The 18855-nt window shown below is 39.4% G+C and overlaps 1 protein-coding gene across 26 annotated transcripts in view; it reads left to right on the plus strand.

The window, feature by feature from the left end:
- LOC129724619 (sorbin and SH3 domain-containing protein 1) overlaps positions 1 to 18855 on the plus strand; it is a 255649-nt gene that overhangs the window by 229705 nt on the left and 7089 nt on the right. The gene's annotated exons all lie outside the window — the stretch shown is intronic.

Raw genomic sequence — 18855 nt, forward strand, 5'->3', positions numbered from 1 at the left:
TCCACCTTGCTTTACACATGCACGATCTGCAGACCGTACCGTACTCCATCATCATGGAGTTCATGAAACGAATCATCAACTATGAATAAAACAAACCTGGAAACCAGTTACACACTCACCGAAAATAACCGAAAAAAAAATCATGATTAGCGGTTACGGAAACAGTAAGCTTCCTACTCGGTTTGGACCGCAAATTCGGTACCCAGCATTTGGGTGTGGACACACACAGCAATTCTCACTCATGCGAAAATCAACGAACGCAATGTTGATAATAAACAAACCAGAATATCAAATTTAAACCGGTTGGTCACATGCGGAAAATTGCGCATACCCGCACACTACGGGTGTCCAAAATGTGTACTGAGATATGTTGCTATTCGAAAGCGAAACGAAACCGTAGCAAACGAACCACCTTTCCGCGAAAAATCCCTCCGAATTCTGCGGTTTTGCGATGAAGTGCAAACTAAAAAATTAACTTTAGCTTTTCCGGTGAAACCACGTGCAGTTGTATGTAATTCCTTTGCATTGTGATGTTGCTTCAAATACGTTGCATTTTTCATAAACCACAACCGGAGTCGTTTTGATACTGGTTTATTATATTTCCGGTTTTTATTATGAATGCTGCTGTGCTTCACGGATCGCTGAGATTACTCTCTAGCAGAACGTCCGGACAAAGAGTTCTGGTTGTCGATTAGTGTAATATTTATGATTTTTCTTCTCTTTGATAACAATTTAAATAGCTCAGCGGCTTATGTGAACAGTCCACATAAGCAGTGATGATGGTTGTATGTAGCAACCGAAATACGTGCGTATCTGTGGACAGTATAGGAGGGTATTCGAGTAGTAGTGGTAGTAGAGATAAATGGAAACATAACCTATTCTCAATATTCAGATATCAGAATAATATACGCACCCTCTGCCGTGCAACAATTTATTACGCAAAAGCGTGTTGCATATTGCAACTATGCGGCTGGGGGACATCAAAGTTCTGCTCGTGCTGCGCAATGGCTGACATGAGAAAGGAAATCGAAATGTTACCGTAAAGTCAAATTAACGTTTTTGTGAACATTTTGCAATAAGTGTAATAAATTTTCTAGAACGAAATCAACATTTTCAGGAGAACACGCCTGGAGCGGAGTTTGATCACAGTTGCAATTCAATGAAAAAATCCCTGATATAATTTGATTATATTAGTGTACACGACAAAAAAAAATCGGTTGGCTCAGCAAGCGCTCTACCATCTGAGCTACATTTCCAACGTTGGAAATGTTTTTTACTGTCGTACTCAATATTGCCAACAATCATGAATGATAATAACATCGAATGAACATTTAAAGAGGAAATGTAGAAGGTTATATCTGACACACAATGAGGAGCTATCATTCATTTACACACTTGACACTACACAGTGAGCAAGAGAGTAGAAAACTAAAATAACCACATCCTGATTTGTTACTTGCCAAAGTCACTAATTTCCATTTTATCACGGCTTCAACACAACTTGGTCTCATTCAGCACATAACATCACCCTACCCTTCATGGCGAATGGAAATGTAGGCATCGTTGACGTCTTGTTATGTCATAAATTGAGTTTTATCCTGTCGAGTAGAGTGCCAATACTCGAGCTGTCACCACCATATATTAGAACACTCTTCTTCAAACTTGTGAGCATTCCTGCATCTAGGCTATAACGGCATATATTATGGGAAGGCGAAAATCAGCTCTTCAACTTTCAATTCTATTTGTCCTGTAGAAAAAAGTGTGCAAGTGCTCAAGCTATTACCAGCACAGAAGAAAGAATATTACTTCAAGCTCATGTCAATTTGGTCTGTACCTACCACTAGGTGTGTAACCAAAAGAGGAAATTCATTAACTCTTCATTGTAGATTTGATTGTTTCTGTTAGTAGTTAATAAGCACACGGTGTTCTCACAGACCGTTATTATAAAAAAAGCACCAAAGAATCTGAGTACACCATTCGATTTGTTATGACTTCCAGAATCTCTGGCCAAAATTTCAAAATCATCGTACGGAACATTTTTGAGTAATGCCCTTTTGAAGGTCGTAAAGTACAAAAAAGTGACAAAAACGACGAAATACTTATTGTAAAGCACGTTTTTCGAGCACCATTTTATGAAATAACTTCCAAAATAGTTTCTACACATTCCAAGGGTTACATTTTGTCGTATTCAACGTACAGATAGGACATCGCAGTATTCAGCAATTATTTTCTTTCAAAATTTTCCACAACTTTGCTGAAGGAAACAATCTGGTATATTGAAAATTAGAAAAATATTTTTTTATCTAACTGTTAGGTGGATTGATCAAAAAACTAAAAACGCCAGAAGTAAGGCCTTGTTCAATGAAACAATTTTGCTGAAGACATTGAGTACATAAAATCCGTTTTCCACAGTTAAATCTAGAACAATCACGATTTTTCGAGTTAGACCGAGTTAGGGATTTTCAAATAAATCTTTCCACCAATTGTTAATGTCTTGAAATATAACCCTTGGGATGTGTAGAAACTATTTTGGAAGTTATTTCATAAAATGGAGGTTGAAAAACGTGCTTTACAATAAGTATTTCGTCGTTTTGAAGTAGAATACTTCTCTCAGGAAGTTCGGCTACATAGGGATGTGAAATGAAAATCTAAAACCGAAATATGTGAAAAATATGTCCAATTTCAAATGCTAATAAATCGGTTATTTTTCGATGGATTTCCTTCGTTCTTGCAGCAATAGATTGGAAAATCTTCTAAGATTCTTCCCAAAAGAAGATAGTTGTAACTTTATTATTCACACTATTGTACTATTGAAAAAAGTTAAGCCTTGTCAAAACGAAAAATTCGTCCTCTGATTGGTCGTTATATGATTGCTTCTCAAGCACGGTCGACAGAATCATATACCTTGCAATTTAAAACATGCTATTTGGCCTATAGAAGAGCCTTTTTCAGGCAAAGCCGCTCATAATAGTTCTAGAGAACGACAACAGCAGTCGTCCTTCCTTAGCAGCAGCATTAGCAGTGCAGTGGATACCAGCGATGGCGAAAGGGCCACAGCTGTGGCGTAGCAATGGATAGCGCACTAGTTGCAGCGGATTCCAGCAACTATAGCAGCCTGGCCAGCTGATGCAGGGACAGTGGATACCAATGGCAGCGTATAGCGGCCACAACTATGGCATGGCTATGGATAGCGAACTAGTTGCAGCGAATCTCAGCATCGATAGCGGCTGATGCAGTGAGGCACTTTAGTGAAATGCAGTCTCTGTGCGATAGTGGGTACTAGTAAATGCATTCAATGAAATGTTGACTCATTTTGACCGTGTTAAATGTTAAATCAGCTTTTCACTGTTTATTTTATCACAAGGAATACTTCATTCGCACTGTAGTGATAACGCAAAGATGTGATCGGCATCTTATCCGATACTAAAATAAACAACAAATTGTCCTTCTCAGGAAGAAATAAAAACTTGATTGAAGAGTTAACTTTTTCTAATGATTCACATTTTTAAATTGTTAAAAGTTATAAATTTTACTTTATCTCCGTGTCTCAGAACATACTGAATTAGCTTTTCGCTCAGTCATGAACACGACATCCGAAAAAAATTCATCACAAAACTTATAAATTGTCAAGCCCCAACCATGACAAGCAACTTACTATATTATTGAAAATGGTCAATCCTTGTTGAAGTGCAAAATTCGGTTGATCTGATAAGTCAACGTTTATTTACTAGAAAAAATGACTGACACGCAAGCAGCCGGGTTATCTTTCTTGTAAAAGTATTCTACTTCAACCTTGCGGTCGTGGCTTTGCACACAACCCTCCTGTTATTTATATCACTTTTTTGTACTTTACGACCTTCAAAAGGGCATTACTCAAAAATGTACCGTACGATGCTTTTCAAATTTCGACCAGAGATTCTGGACGACATAACAAATCGAATGGTGTACTCAGATTCTTTGGTACATTTTTTTTATAATAAGGCTCCCACAAACCCACAGACTGCTTTCACAGTAGCTACTTTGTCTACTCTACTGTCTTCTGCGGACAAGAATTGAACCGAAAAAAATCAAGCACAATCCGATTCGGTTGGTTGGTGGGAAACATAGTCTAATGATTCTTTCATTTCTAATCTAGCTTCTGGCCGGCAGCAGTTCTTAAATATCTAACTAGAGATGATGAATTTGAAGCACATACAACTATACAACTTTTTCAAGTTTCTTCATTCTTGCTTCTGCGTTTACAAAGCTAGTCGTTTCCATTGCCTTTTTTTTACTAATGTATGCCTGAAGGGCACTGGGTACTGAAATGCCACTGCGACATTCTTGCTGATTGTCTTTTGTGGCGGGCCCCGATTGCTGTGCACAGGTTACGGATTGCTCGTACTCATTGATGGAGTAGAGCTGTTTTGTTGTAAACCTGTACCCCAATTAGGTACAACATAGTTGATGAAACTAATTACCTGTTTGGGATTAGAACTCCACACTTGGTATGGAGTTAAAAGGTAACTTCCTAAGAAGTTGTACCTAGAGGAAGCAAGAGCTTCGCAAGAGCAAAGCAAATGCTCTGAACTCTCTGGTTCAGATTTGCAGAATCGGCAGGTGTCGTTCAACACTACACCGATTTTCTTTAAATGATAAAAAGCGGGACAGTGTCCGGTAAGGAGTCCCGTGATTATCCGTAGGTCACTACGATTTAGACTAAGTAGCTTTCTGGCGGTTCCAGGGTTCGGATAGATAAACTGTTTAGCTTGTCTACAACCCTGTGCCTGTTGCCATTGGGATACTATTTCTAGCCTTTCCCAAGTTAGTAGTTCGCTTTTGATTGCGGAAATGGACGTACCCAGAAACGGCTCGGGGCCAATAAACCGCTGAGCTGATCCCTGTCTTGCTAGGTAGTCAGCGTATTCATTACCCTCGACTCCGCAGTGTCCGGGCACCCAAAACAGAAAAACTGAATTCTGTCGGGAAAGTTCCCGTAGAGTTTCAATGCATTCCCAAACAAGTTTGGAAGCGCATTTGACGGACTTAAGTGCTAGTAGTGCTGCTTGACTGTCCGAGAATATACCGATTTTTGCATGTCTGTAGTTGCGTTGCAGATATATATGGCATATACCTCTGCTTGAAAAACGGTGGGTCATTTTCCCAGGGAAAACGTTTCCCTGATACCGGGTTCCATTACCTTAGGCCGATGCTATACTGAAAATGATGCAGCGCGAACTGCGTCTTTTCTCACGTGAAGAATGAAAACTGACGCGCGTCAAAACACATCCCGAACTGTTTCGACGCAATTCGCGCTGCATCGTCCCTTGTATAACATAGGCCTTAGAAAAAAACGACCAGCTTCGTAAACGCAGAAGCGAGAAAGACGGAACTTGAAAAAGTTGTATGGTTGTATGTCCTTCATATCCATCATCTCTCATAAGATATTTAAGAACTGCTGCTGATGCTTCTGTTTCGGAAGTCAGCTTGTAAATGAACGCGAGCCGCATGCCAGTGCTGCTTTTATGCATGCAAATGAGACCATCTCTTCCACGAGAACTGTTGGATGAATGATGAAACGACCAATCACGTGGTAACGATGAAGATGCGAGGTGTTTAGGCAATATTTGTTAAATTTTCGCGATATCTGTGTATGGGAAGCATGCACGTGGTTGGTTGAATGATTCCGATTTTGAATTAAATTTAGAACTTGTTTGTTTTTATTTAAATAATAACTATCATAACATGTTATGCCGTACTGTTGATGCTCATAATAAATCTTATAAAATACAGTAATCGAATGATGTAAAAATCATAAATATATGTGTCGATTTTCACATCACTATACATGACTGAAATGTTACATATAAAACGTTCCACAAGATGCGAGAGAAAACTCAAATTGGACCCTTACGAAGAGACGTAGTCCTACGTCAAAAAGCAGCGATTAACCAATCACGAGCTCGATTTCTGTTGCTCCGTCGATGGTGCTAGACAAACTTGCTCATCTTTGATTGGTTGAGGGCTTTGCAACATAGCTTGACAATTTTTAATAGTATAATAAGCCACATAATCGAATTACTGTTTTCTGCATTTGGGCTGATGCGTAGATATTTTTTCAACAGATTGTTATAGGAACGGAGGAAATTCGTTGAAAAAAAGCTCCGAGGGATAAGAATCTAACAAATTTTACCCCCTGTTTTGTTTTTAGATTTTTATTTTACACTCTTGTAACGGAACTTTCTTAAAGGCGTAGTCCTACGTCAGAAAAACAAATTTTGGCGTAGAACTACGTCTTACTTTAATCGGGTGGCATACTGTGGAAAGTGTAACGAAAATCCGCGTATTATGTTGCTACCGTTGAACAGTATTTTATTGGTGTTATTGAAGTGACAGTTGAGAGTTGTCCCAAATGTTTGATATAGTAGTTAACACAACTTTTCAGCAGTAAATTTATAAAAAGTTGAGTTGCATTCGACCAATTTCGAGTTTGCTTCTATAGCTGAGAACAGGGTACTATAGTGTTAGATCGTACGTGCCATATGCCGTTTTTAAATGGATGCATTGTTATTTTCACTAAACCAATCATGAACGACAACGTTCTAATCGATAGCTGAAGCTTTCCCTGAACTTTTGGTATTACAGTTGGTGTTTAGTTTATTTCATACCCGGGTTGTAAATGGCCCCGCCTTCTTCCAAGTCATATAATTTTCTCAGATTCGCGATACGCAAAGACATTTTATTCTGTATATAAAAAGAATGTACGAAAAATGAACCTCATCAGAAACGAATGGCCGATTTTGGGGTTAAGTCCCTCTGAAGGAAATCAATCAATCGATCACGTATCTCATTACGTGTTGGCAAACACTACACCTACACTACACTACAGCTTTCAGCCACGCAACAAATAACGCGTTGTATCGTGCCGCTATAAAATTGAATATTCTCCTCGTGACAGATGGAAGCTGGTAGCAAGAGTGCAGCATCCTTAGCCACGCAGCAGTAGATTACGCTGTGTTAGAGAACGGGTGGATTCGTAGTATGGGTAAATCAAGGTAAAAATACGAAGAATTGCGAGTGCACTAGCACCACACAGTGGAGAAATTAACTACTTAGCTTCCCACCTTTCCGAAAGCCTATTACCTTCTGAATATCTTTGCTGAAGATCACAGCTTTCTAGAGATTAAGAACCGTGGGAATTCAAACTATGAAGAATTGCGTTCACACTAATACCACGTAGCGACAGAATTTTGCTCTGAACTGTCTATCAGCCAGAAGCCCTCTACCTTCTGAACAAATTTGCTGAAGACTGTAATTTTTCCGGAAATACATAGTGATGTTAGTTTTTTTTTTTGACAATATGGACATTTTGACTGTAAGAACATTGTATATGGCTAATTATTTCTTCCTCCAGTTCTGGTATATATCAATGGTTCGGGTTCCGGGAAACTAAACAGTGTGACCAAACCAATTAAGCTTCATCAATAACATGATTGTTTTGACAAACTTATTCGCAAAACTTTGTAATTGTGGTAGAGGCCATCCACATTCCGTGTGGTCAGCTGAAAAGTTTCCGATTCATCCAGACATCAGCCTCGGTAATGCAATGAAATCGTTATATATTTCAAGCATCTAGGCTTTTTTGAACCTTCAATAAATAATAATGGCAATTTATCAGTCCCGATTTTGTTCGAGTATGGCATGAAGTTACTAGATTTTCGTCAATTTTAATTCCTAAAGTGTTTTTTTTGTTCTTTTCGAATAAGTTGATTTGATTGGTAATCAAGTAATTATTCATCAGGTAATCACAAAACTCTTCCTTAAAAGTAGTAACTACCTGAAAATTTACTGACAATTTTTTTTCGCCGCTAGATCGAACCGTTTAATTTATAATAGTTTCAATACATCCCAGAAACGTGATAAAACCGAAATGCTTTGCGTAATAAAATTCGAGACTGATAGAAACGAAACGTGAAAAAATGAACCGTGGTAAAATCGACACGTCACTGTAAGACTCATTCTTGCTAGTGTCTTCTTCAATTTATGCGAAAGCTCACCAAATTCAAAATATCCTCAAACTCGACGATTTTCTCACAATGCGTTGCAGAATATTCGAAATTGAATACTTCCAATAAATTGTGAACCTTTGAATGTTTCAAAACACACATTTTGCCTTAAAACTCCATTTAACCCCTCTACACACTTTAAGGTATTCATAAAAGATTGGTAAAAACATTTCTTCCATGCTTTTTGTAATGATTTTCCAGAGCCTTAGCTTCAAAATGAATATTTTGTCTGAGAGAATTCGCATAAATCACCTTCAAGTAAATATGATTTAATATTAAACAAAGTGTCTAGGAACTATTAATTACTAGATATTTTTTTCCCATGAATCTGACTATATAAAAAGGACATTTTGATCAGAAAATCGAAAATTTGAGCACTGTAAATCCTTCTCAATGTTTTATCAGTTTGACTCTTTCTATCAAGATTTTCCTTCAGTTTTGAATTTACTATTTCTAGTATCAAAAAATACTAAGATTACTGAAGTACAAGTTTGAAGTATAAACATTATATTGTATCGAAAGGAGATTTTGATTTGACACAAACAGCGTGGTACAGTGTTAATTACAGTTCTTTTCACAATTATCCAGCCGTTATGAGTTATGAGCCGTTATGAGCTACACAGTAGCCCGCCTAAAGACTTCAACATTGAGGCTATTTTTATTGTTCCGTACGGTTTCGTTGCTTTCGGAACAAGAGCAAGTAGCGGTTCAGTTAAACGTGAAAAACCCTTCTCAACATGTCCTCTATCTGATATTTCAATTAGCATATTTTTTTGGTTTTGTTTCTGTCTTATTCCGGTTGACTGTTGTTGATCTTTAACATGCTGTGTTGTGTACATTATAATTATTTATACTTTCACTGAGGGCTGCTGCAGGTGAAATTGATCGCAACCGCAACGATTAGATGCACCAGAGGTAAAACCCGTCATTAAAATACGAACGCGGTCGGTGTTGTCTTACCGTGAGATGTTTACCATAATAATCAACGTATCGATAAGCTGAAGAGCTTGTTTCTACTGAAAAAAAACCTGAATTGATCCACCTAGTGGTGCAGAAACCTTCGCTATACTAACTATTGCTATATACATATTAGGCCAGTCAATTACAAATCGTATACCAACGTAAGTCCAATTTCAATAATGGATGAAATGAATTTAAAAGATAGTTTTCAGAGAGTTAACCAAAGACGATCATTGAATTAAAGCTTGACGTGGTTTTCGCAAATAACATGAATGTTATCACTGGAGTACATGAGTCTTATTTTTTCGATCACGAACCAATTTTTAAATGCTGGTTAGAAGTAATTTTTTTTTTTTTTGAGATAATCGAACGTGGGGAAACCGTAATAGATAACAATGATGCTGATTTCACACTAGAACAGCAAACAAGTATGTTAGTTTAATGCGGTTCTACTTATTCGTTTTATTTTCATAAATCGCAGGACCTTAAATTATGAATCAGCGTCAAGTTATTTTTACGAGTTTAAGCAAACTTCTACAAACCTGCTCTCGATATATAGTTCAGAATTATACAGGAAAAATATAGCTGTTCATGAAAGTTGTCAATTTAATTCTATCTCAAATGCATTATCTGAAAATGAAGGTTCTCCACGATCTTTGAGATTTTTGGATTTTCAAAGTGTAGGCGAGAACATTATTCTTTTCGAAGGCCTAGGCTGTATGAAAAAATCCGAAATAAAGACTTTTTAAATCTTGCTGTCATAACGAGAAGTGGAATAACCTGGATACTCTGTTTGCACTTAGTCTTAAATTAGAAAGCAATATTTATATCTCACATGAGCAAAGTGGTCCCCGTGGTGCTGTGGTTAGCGATGTCGGTCGGCTAGCTTTCCCACACGGTTGTGATATCGGGTTCGATTCCCGATCAGGTCGAGGATCTTTTCGAGCTGGAAATTTTCTCGACTCAGCACTGGGGCACGGTGTATCGTTGTACTTATCCTACACATGCAAAATGTGCCGAAAACAATATCGATAACGAATTCTCTCAACTAATCTAGTTGATCGAGACCGCATTAGCCAGCCCCCCCCCCCCCCCCCCCCCAGGCTAGCGTTGCGATATTGTATGAGCAAAGTGTATCATTCATAGAGATAAGTGACTTTTCACCTGCGCACACTAGTAAACGTGTATAGCCATGTAGAGTTGCTTTAACACTTTTTCCTTATTTTGCCGATTACGTTCACCAGCTACTTTAGATTCCTGGTCACAAATTTAAAACATAAAATAAGTGTTCAACTGAAAAATTTTCCAACTGTTCGAAACGTAGCATTGCAAACAAAACAGCGATTTATTTGTGTTTTTCTCAACGGGTGGCACATTCGTACGTAAATAGGTCTATACATCTTTGGTAAAGCTTTTTAAAATATCTGCATCGCTATTTTTTTACACTGTGGGATCAAATTTTACTACAATGCTTGGCTCCCGAAAGCTGTAAATGTTTCTTACTCTTCGCGAATCTAGGTTCAACGTACAATTCAGTATATATTTTATAAGAAGTGAGCACGGAAGCTTCGGAAGCGAGAAAGGAACTAAGTAAGCATTGCAGTTTCTTCTAAAATCTGGTTCAAATTTTCAAGAAAAAGCAAAAGGGTAATTTATTTACACCAGTTTTAAGACGCACTACGAAGAGTGTAAAGATTATAAAAAGTTGTCGATGATTGTTGATTTCCTATGAGGAATGAATAGCGATACAAAGAAAGAGGGATAGAGAAGAAAGAGCAGTGAGAGAGAAAAATTATCCAGAAAGTAAAATATCCCATGTCTAAAATATACTTTGGTCAAAACTATACAGTTCAAGCAACCAATAAAAGATCGCACTCAGTATGTTTTTCAAAGAGCTCTGTGGCTTACATTTGAGCATGCGAACATCAAAATCGGAATAAGCGTTCTGTAAAAAGAGTGTTTTTTTTGTTATTTTTCTTTTTTGGGTCGGTTTTGATGTACTACACATATAAACAACATAATTACACATACATACGTACAGGCACACACACACAAACATACATAAATTGTTCAATTCGTCGACCTGAGTAAATTGGTATACAACACATGGCTCTCCGTGCCATTAATTTTACCTTAAAAGTTAAATGTATCATATAAAAAACACTCTTTGATCAATATTTTAAAATCTAAGCCACTAATCAAAAATCCACTCGGTAGCATTCTGGGGGAGCACATTAGCTTTTGTTTGCATATAAGATCATCAAAATCGGATATTGCGTTCTATAAGAAAGACGCGTTAGTATTTTGCGGCACATACATACAGACAACATACATACACACACACACACACACATACACACACACATACACACGAACAGAAATTGCTCAGTTCGTCGAGCTGAGTTGAATGGTATATACGGTTCGGCCCTCCGGGCCTTGGATCTATTTTGCGTTTTTCGACCGATTTTGTAACCTTTGTTTAGTATAACAAAGGTAAAACGAGCAGTTTAGCATTTGGCGAAGATGAACCGAAAACCATAACTCTAAACTAAAGCGCCTTGTAAATTTTGGAATCGCGCTCTACTGCGCCAGTCTCACGGCCGTAAATAAAAGATCACCTGTTATTGGGTTTCCAGCAGCTGACCGCAACTGACCGGAACACCATAATCACTAAGTTTGGGTTTGGGTCATGTAGCGTTACGGTGTATGGGGTAACCGATTTACGCCGAATTGGATTGCGTCGTATGTGTTGCGTAACGCTTTGTTATCAGGGTTGCCGTTGCGATTTGTCAAATTTAACGGCGATTTCGTGCTTACACAAAAGCCAATTAGTCAAAATTATGAAGCAGTTCCTTAGTATGGAGTTGATTCAACCGTATCCGCAGTATGAAACGCGTAGAAAAAGGGAATTGACTCCACGTAAGGTTTGCTGATGAGATTTACTTTAGCTGAAGGCAAATGTGCCCCATATTGTTTGGGTGCTCCTTGTTCAGTTGTTTGTTCAATACTATAGACAGAAAGTGTGTCGAACACTCATTTGTCAAGCTTTCCAGTGATAACAGCCATAGGAAAGGAAGCGAAATGACACGTTTCCGTTTCGGTAACTAGATAATGATATTATTTTAAATATGGTCGCCTAATAACTGTCGCATCAATTGAGTATGACATCGTTCCACGCAGTGATTAGCTTTTCTCCAAACGATCCAGTGATAATCACTTTAATGGCAACGCTAATGTTGGTGCACATGATAATCATAGCGCTTTCATAAATTAAATAGCTCTTTTACATGGCACTACCACAACAGATACTACGGTAGGGGGGTAACGCCCTACAGCCACCCTTCCGTCGGCTGCCCAAGTGCCAATGCTCGATGAACTTTCCGATGTTCGGAGACGACTAGCTAGCGGCTGTACAGTATAGAGTGAAGTGATTTTTTTACGTGAAAACTACATGTCATGGCGCGTTGTCGACATCGGCGAGCTACATAAATCATAAACTAGTTTATGTTGGGTTGGCTTTCGATATTGTTCAGCAAAAAATGAGCCCGGGGACAGTCGAAGCCAACCAGAAAACATTAGCTGCCGGCATGGCCGTTAGTCGATTCGATTCTCAAATGGAACATCGGATATATGCCTTGAATTCGTTGTCGAAATCAGGAACAATGGTAAACAAATATTTTATGGAAGTTGTTGAGCCGATAATTCACTGCCAGTCCTGAGCAACATGTAGACTGGCGTGTTTTTTTTGTTCAAAAACGTTCAGAAAAGAGTTTTTTTCGGAAAAGTTCTGAGCTCATTGCCAAGAAAAAAAACTACCTTTTAGTGTGTTTGTCGCAGATGATAAGTCAATTTCGTCGCTTCGTTTTATTTTCTCTATCCATTTTATTATTGTTCAGTAGAAGGACATAGTTTTCAGCTAGGTAAAAAAATTGAATGACAGGATGACGGGACAGTCGCTTCAATTATGATATGCTAATTAGAACATGCAAGAACGAAACGAATAAAAATGGTCATGGAAACACCAGACCACATGGGTTTTTACGATTAACTGAATGAAAGCGAGTTTTAGCAATTAAACCGTACGGAACAATAAACGGTTTAAATTTGTTTGGCAACCGTTTAAACCTTTATGCGGAATAGGAAGCGTGCATTTGCTATGTTTCAACAGTATACTCACTTACTACGAAATATAGAACCAATCAATCAATTACGACAGAATACCTAATCGTAACAAAAGCTGAGATCAACTTTTTTACTACACATTTTGCCTAAAATAGAAATGTGCGTGCCGAACAATTCTTCGAATTCATATTTAGTGTTGTGGTTCTGTTTTGTTTTGAAAATTATAATTATTACAAAACTTTTGGAAGAAAGTTAAGCATTTTTTTTTTCAAAGTTTAAAAATTAGCGACTTCACAGGGTTGCCGTCCGGTATTCTCTCGACGTGTCCGGCCTACCGCAGTCTATTAACATCCGCTAGATGTACAATGAGGCTCTCCAAAGCTCATGGTTCATGCGCCTTCGCCATTCGTCATCGTTCGTCTGTCCTTCACCGTTGATAGTCCGCAGCACCTTCTGTTCGAAAATTGTAAAGGCGTTTAGGTCCTCCGCGAAAAGCGTTGGTGTCTCGATCACGTAGAGGACTATCGGTCCGATCAAGGTTTCATACGATTTGACCAAAGCGTATTCCGAAGTGAAACGTTGGCACGATGATGGACCCGTCGATTCTAGAGCCGTCGTCGATCTGGGAGGCAGGCGCACTGAATGCTTTCCAGGTGCCCTCATCGTCGCCTATCCTCCGCACTATATTTTCCGTTGCTCGGGCCGCTCACTGTTAACATTTCACTGCTCGCCTCTGACAAATGAGGACATACAAAGAGCACATGCTCAGCGGTTTCCTCCGCACCCACGCATTGTGGACATATGAATGACTCTGCGTGTCCAAACCTATCCTGTCCCGATTTACGGTTGTTCACTACGATGACCTCCGTCTTATGGTGCGTTAACTCAAGTTTCCTGGAGTGCATCCAATCCTCAACTACGCGTATGGATAGCGCGGCTTTAAATCTACCTCGTTAATTGACTCGCCGTACTTTTAGAGTTAGATCGTCTGCATGGTCCACAATCACCGCTCCCGAACAGAGTTTAAGTTTCAACACATCGTCATACATGGCATTTCACACCTAATGGTAATGGGGTAATAGGGGCCCATTTCTTACCCTCATATGTGCTGTATACTAGCATCTGCTTCTGGTTTCATAGAATCTTATGCAGTGGCACCGGCACTCTAAGGCGCGTAGCGATTCTACTTGCCGTGCTTGAATGTACAGCTCTTCTTACAGCTCCGTGACGCTATTCGTGCTTACTATATCATCGGCCGCAGACTCCGAAGCGCATAGGCTATAGAGTCCCAGCTGGCGCTAGAGAACGCGTTTCTCATCACATCTAGCGTGACAATTGCTCAATAGCGAATGCCAACCACCTCTGCGCGATTCAAAAGGACTCGAAACTATCCCCGAAATACGCACGTAACACATTACTTAAACTATGGTGATCTTGATCAATCGCGTAAGTTTGTCCGGAAAGTCGTTATCGTGCATGATCCTCCATCGCTGTTCTCAATGAAGATGTGAGCTGAGGAAGCTCGTTGAATTCGCGATATTTCTGTAAGATCTGTCAGACTGAAATCATCTGGTTCGTGATGGCACCCGTTTGATACTGTCCCACGAACCCCAGGGATGGACACTGAAACAGGATTCTTCTTCTGCTTGAACAGCTTGTCGCTATTTTTGGGGCAGTTTAGGGAAGACGACTCCCTCCGTCCACTCGTCTGGTAGCTTTTCCTCCTCCAAAATCCTCAAAATGATCCAGTGCAGCGCGCTAATCAACGTCTCTCTACCATACTTAAAGAACTCTATCAGCTGTCCGTCTTCGCCGGGGTTTGTAGTTCTTTAGCTTACCGTTCTCACATCGAACTTCATGAATATCGGGGGCTGGTAACCGGTCATCTCTGCGAGACTGGTTCACCTTCTTATAGAACTTCCGCATATCACTGACACGGGACAGTTGCTCGAGCTGCTTATCTTCACAATCCTTTTGCTGATGCTTCTTTTGTCTTACATCGCCCAGATCCAGCTATTCTTATTCACCGCTGCCTCGCATTCCCCGTATTCATCCTCTCCTAGTGTCGCCGTTGGGGTTTTCCTGAAAGGTGACGCGCCAAGCTCCTCTGCCGTAGGTGTCTACATCAAACTTTCAGACAGTAAAATATAACCGATTAGTAACCTTTTGGCATATTTATTTGAATCAACTTCAATACAATAACCATACGCTCGCTTCTTATGCTTAACTCTACTCATTAGCTTGTGTACAACATCTGTATGAAGCTTCGTCTGTACGGAAACCCACTTTTTTCATGTTTCTTCCTTTATCATGGATTTGACCTTTATGGTATGCTTCCGTAGTGCCTACTTCATGATAGCCCAGTATTTTTCGATAAACCCTAGTTATAGTGCGTTGGACTGATTCATGTCCTTGGGTACGAAAGTTACCCTGTTGGCTTCGTACCCATTCAGAATATAATTGGAATAGTGGCACGAAGCCAGGTCTGGTCAGAAGGCCCTCGTGTTGCTTCAACAGAAGAAGCAGATGCTTCTGTAGACACTCTTTGAGGTAGGTCTCCTAGGTTTAGTCCCGTTAGTCACGAGTGGCACACTCCGTTGGCCACATGAGCAGATCACTTGCCAGATCATGTATTTCTTGGCAAACATTAAAAGTTTCTGCTTTCTTATTTTCTCCGGAACATACAACTTGTGCTGCGTGGTGAAGAACAGTAGCCCGGAAGCTGCTGGAAGTCCACCTTGACGTAAGTCCCGGTCCTTGGCTCTCTGAAAGACAGACTTGAACAGATTCAATTTTTTGCCTACATCCCTGTCAGAAACATTGGGATTTAATTTTAACGCTTTCACGGCATGCTGGTGGTCCTGATGATCACTAATAGAACATCCATTCTGACCGCATTTCTTGTTCCGTTCGATACTCAACTGCACGACTCCGAGTTGTTTTCCATAATGAGAGAGTTAAGAATTTTGGAGGTGTTTGCGCAAAAGCAATTTGCGATGGTGCTTTTGGTGACACTATTTTCTCCAGTTTTCGGAAAACTGATTACGATAAAAATACAGTGTAAACATTACAGAACTACTTCTACCCAAATTTACAAGATAAAACACCCAATGGATAATTTTAGTACCGCTTTGATCAGATGCACATATTCCTCCGCAGCTTAGGGGTTCCGGAACTGTTTCAGGTTAACCCGCCTTCATAATTTTGTCGCCTAGGTCGTTGATGATTATTCCGGTTCGTAGTTACCTGTTGAGTGCGGATGTCTTGTTTCGCGACGGAGCTGCAGTCTTGGATGTAGCTGACGATTTCGTATTTGATGTTTAGGCCGCTCTTTCAGGAATACCAGGGAATGAGTGGTCTAGTTATAAAGCTTGTAAAGAACACTCCAAAGGTCACGCGGAACATTGTTAGTATCGCTTTAAAAACATGGATTTTGCAAGTTACTTACTTATTGATCCGTTTCCGTCGGTCCGGCAGAACAAAGGGATGAAATCTCTCCACTGTGGACGAGAGTGATCTGATTTAGGCACCAAATGTTTCGTAAACTTACAAAGGCACCTCGGATTTTCCTGATCCGTGTGACTATATCAGCTGTAGTATCACTATCAGGCGTTGTCTGGCTACCAAGGTACACTAAGGTCGCTTTTTACGCGGTTTTTTAATGCGGCTTTTTTTTACACGGATTCCGGAATTTACGCGGTTTTTTACGCGGATTCCGGAATTTACGCGGTTTTTTTTACGCGGATTCCGGAATTTACGCGGTTTTTTTTACGCAGCACGTATTCCCCGCGTAAAAAGCGACTTTAGTGTATATGCTCAACCTGTTTTTCCGCTACTTTGAAGTTGGGGAGATTTTCAGTATTCACAATCATAGTTTTTGCTACATTGACTGAGAGACCTGCTGCTTAGGAGCACTCGAAGAGGTCATCTAACTTGCTTTGCTTATCGAATCGGTGTTGTGCCAGCAAGACAATGTCGTCGCCTAGGTCGAGGTAATTCAAGTACTCCATTATAAAAGAACTCCAAGGTAATCCTCGATTTGATCTACTGTCAATCGCTCCAACTAATATCTCGTTCATAATGATGAGAAACAGCAGCGGTGATAACATGCAGCCCTCTCTCACACCAGCAGTATCCCTTATAGGGTCAGACGATCTCCTACTGGATCCAATTTAGGATTATTTTACAAAGTACTTTATGTGGGAACTGGGTACCACATTTGGGGGAACTGCTCCATTATTCATCTCAGCCCGTATATTCATCTTATTCAACATGTAAACACAATTGAAAACAGGAAAAAACGCAAATTTTCTTCTTAAACCAATCTGCTAATCCATGTAATGGATTCTTCTTAGTTCACTTTAGATTCCTCATAAAGTATAATCCCCAAAAACTCACTTAAAAGCACTAAATTTGATATTATAGTCGGGCATCTGCACTCGAAAACTTTAATTCAATCACCTACCTCAGAAAACAAAATCCGCGCATCGTTCTATACGGCTACAACGGGACTCGTTCAGCAGCCAACCAAAGTTTTTTTCATCACTAACGGTCCACTTTTTGAAGTAGAATACTTCTCTCAAGAAGTTCGGCTACATAGGGATGTGAAATGAAAATCTAAAACTGAAAAAAGTGAGAAATATGTCCAATTTCAAATGCTAATAAATCGGTTAGTTTTCGATGGATTTCCTTCGTTTTTGCAGCAATCGATTAGAAAATCTTTTAAGATTCCTACCAAATGCATGAAATTGCAATTTTATCATTCGAACTATTGTACTATTGAAAATTCTTAAGCCTTGTCAAAACACAAAATTCGACCTCTGATTGGTCGTTATACCGCGCTTTCCCAAGCACGGTCGGCAGAGTTACGGTCCTAGTAAATTGGGAATGCATCATTTGCCCTATATAAGAGATCATCATCAGATAATAAACAGACATTTCATCGGATATTAAATCGAACAACTGAAATTTGAAGAACACAAATGAATATTTGAAGAGTTAATATTTTCTCGTTTTGCGCTATAATCCAAAGTTAATTATCTTTTTCTACATACTTACTCTGACTATTATTACGTGTTTGCGTCGCTTAGTGTTTGGCTACGGTCATGCAGAACGCAAACAACGGCGCGATGCGATTCGGCAAGACGAAATGTGTTGAAATGTATAGCTCTACTTCGCCTTAGAAAGAGCTGTACATTTCACCACGGTAAGGCGAATCGCATCGCGCCGGCATTTGCGCTCTGCACAACCGTAGCCTTTTTTCCGTTCCTGTTTAATGATGTCGTATTAAATGTGCATATTACAATTCGGCAGCACTTCAACTTCTCATTTGCACAAAATTTAAAAATATTCAATGAACTTCATTCAAAATATCAAACAAAAAGAAATTACAATACTGCCAATGAACGGTCAACGTTTATTTACTAGAAAAAATGACTGACACGCAAGCAGCCGGGTTATCTGTCTTGTAAAAGTATTCTACTTCAACCTTGCGGTCGTGGCTTTGCATACAACCTTCCTGTGATTTTTTTTTCAATCACTAAACAAAATCACTCACTACACTAAGAATACTTCAATCTTTGAAATGTTCACCTCAAATTTCCTAAAACAAGCTTGAATAAGCAGAAATATATGAGATGAATTTCTACAATTCCTAAATTTAAACTCTATGTATTTTCATCTGTTTTCACTGCGTTGAAGAAAATCAAGAGTTGCCAAATCAGTTCCT

This window comes from Wyeomyia smithii, chromosome 2 (assembly GCF_029784165.1).
Source record: "Wyeomyia smithii strain HCP4-BCI-WySm-NY-G18 chromosome 2, ASM2978416v1, whole genome shotgun sequence".
NCBI lineage: Eukaryota > Metazoa > Arthropoda > Insecta > Diptera > Culicidae > Wyeomyia > Wyeomyia smithii.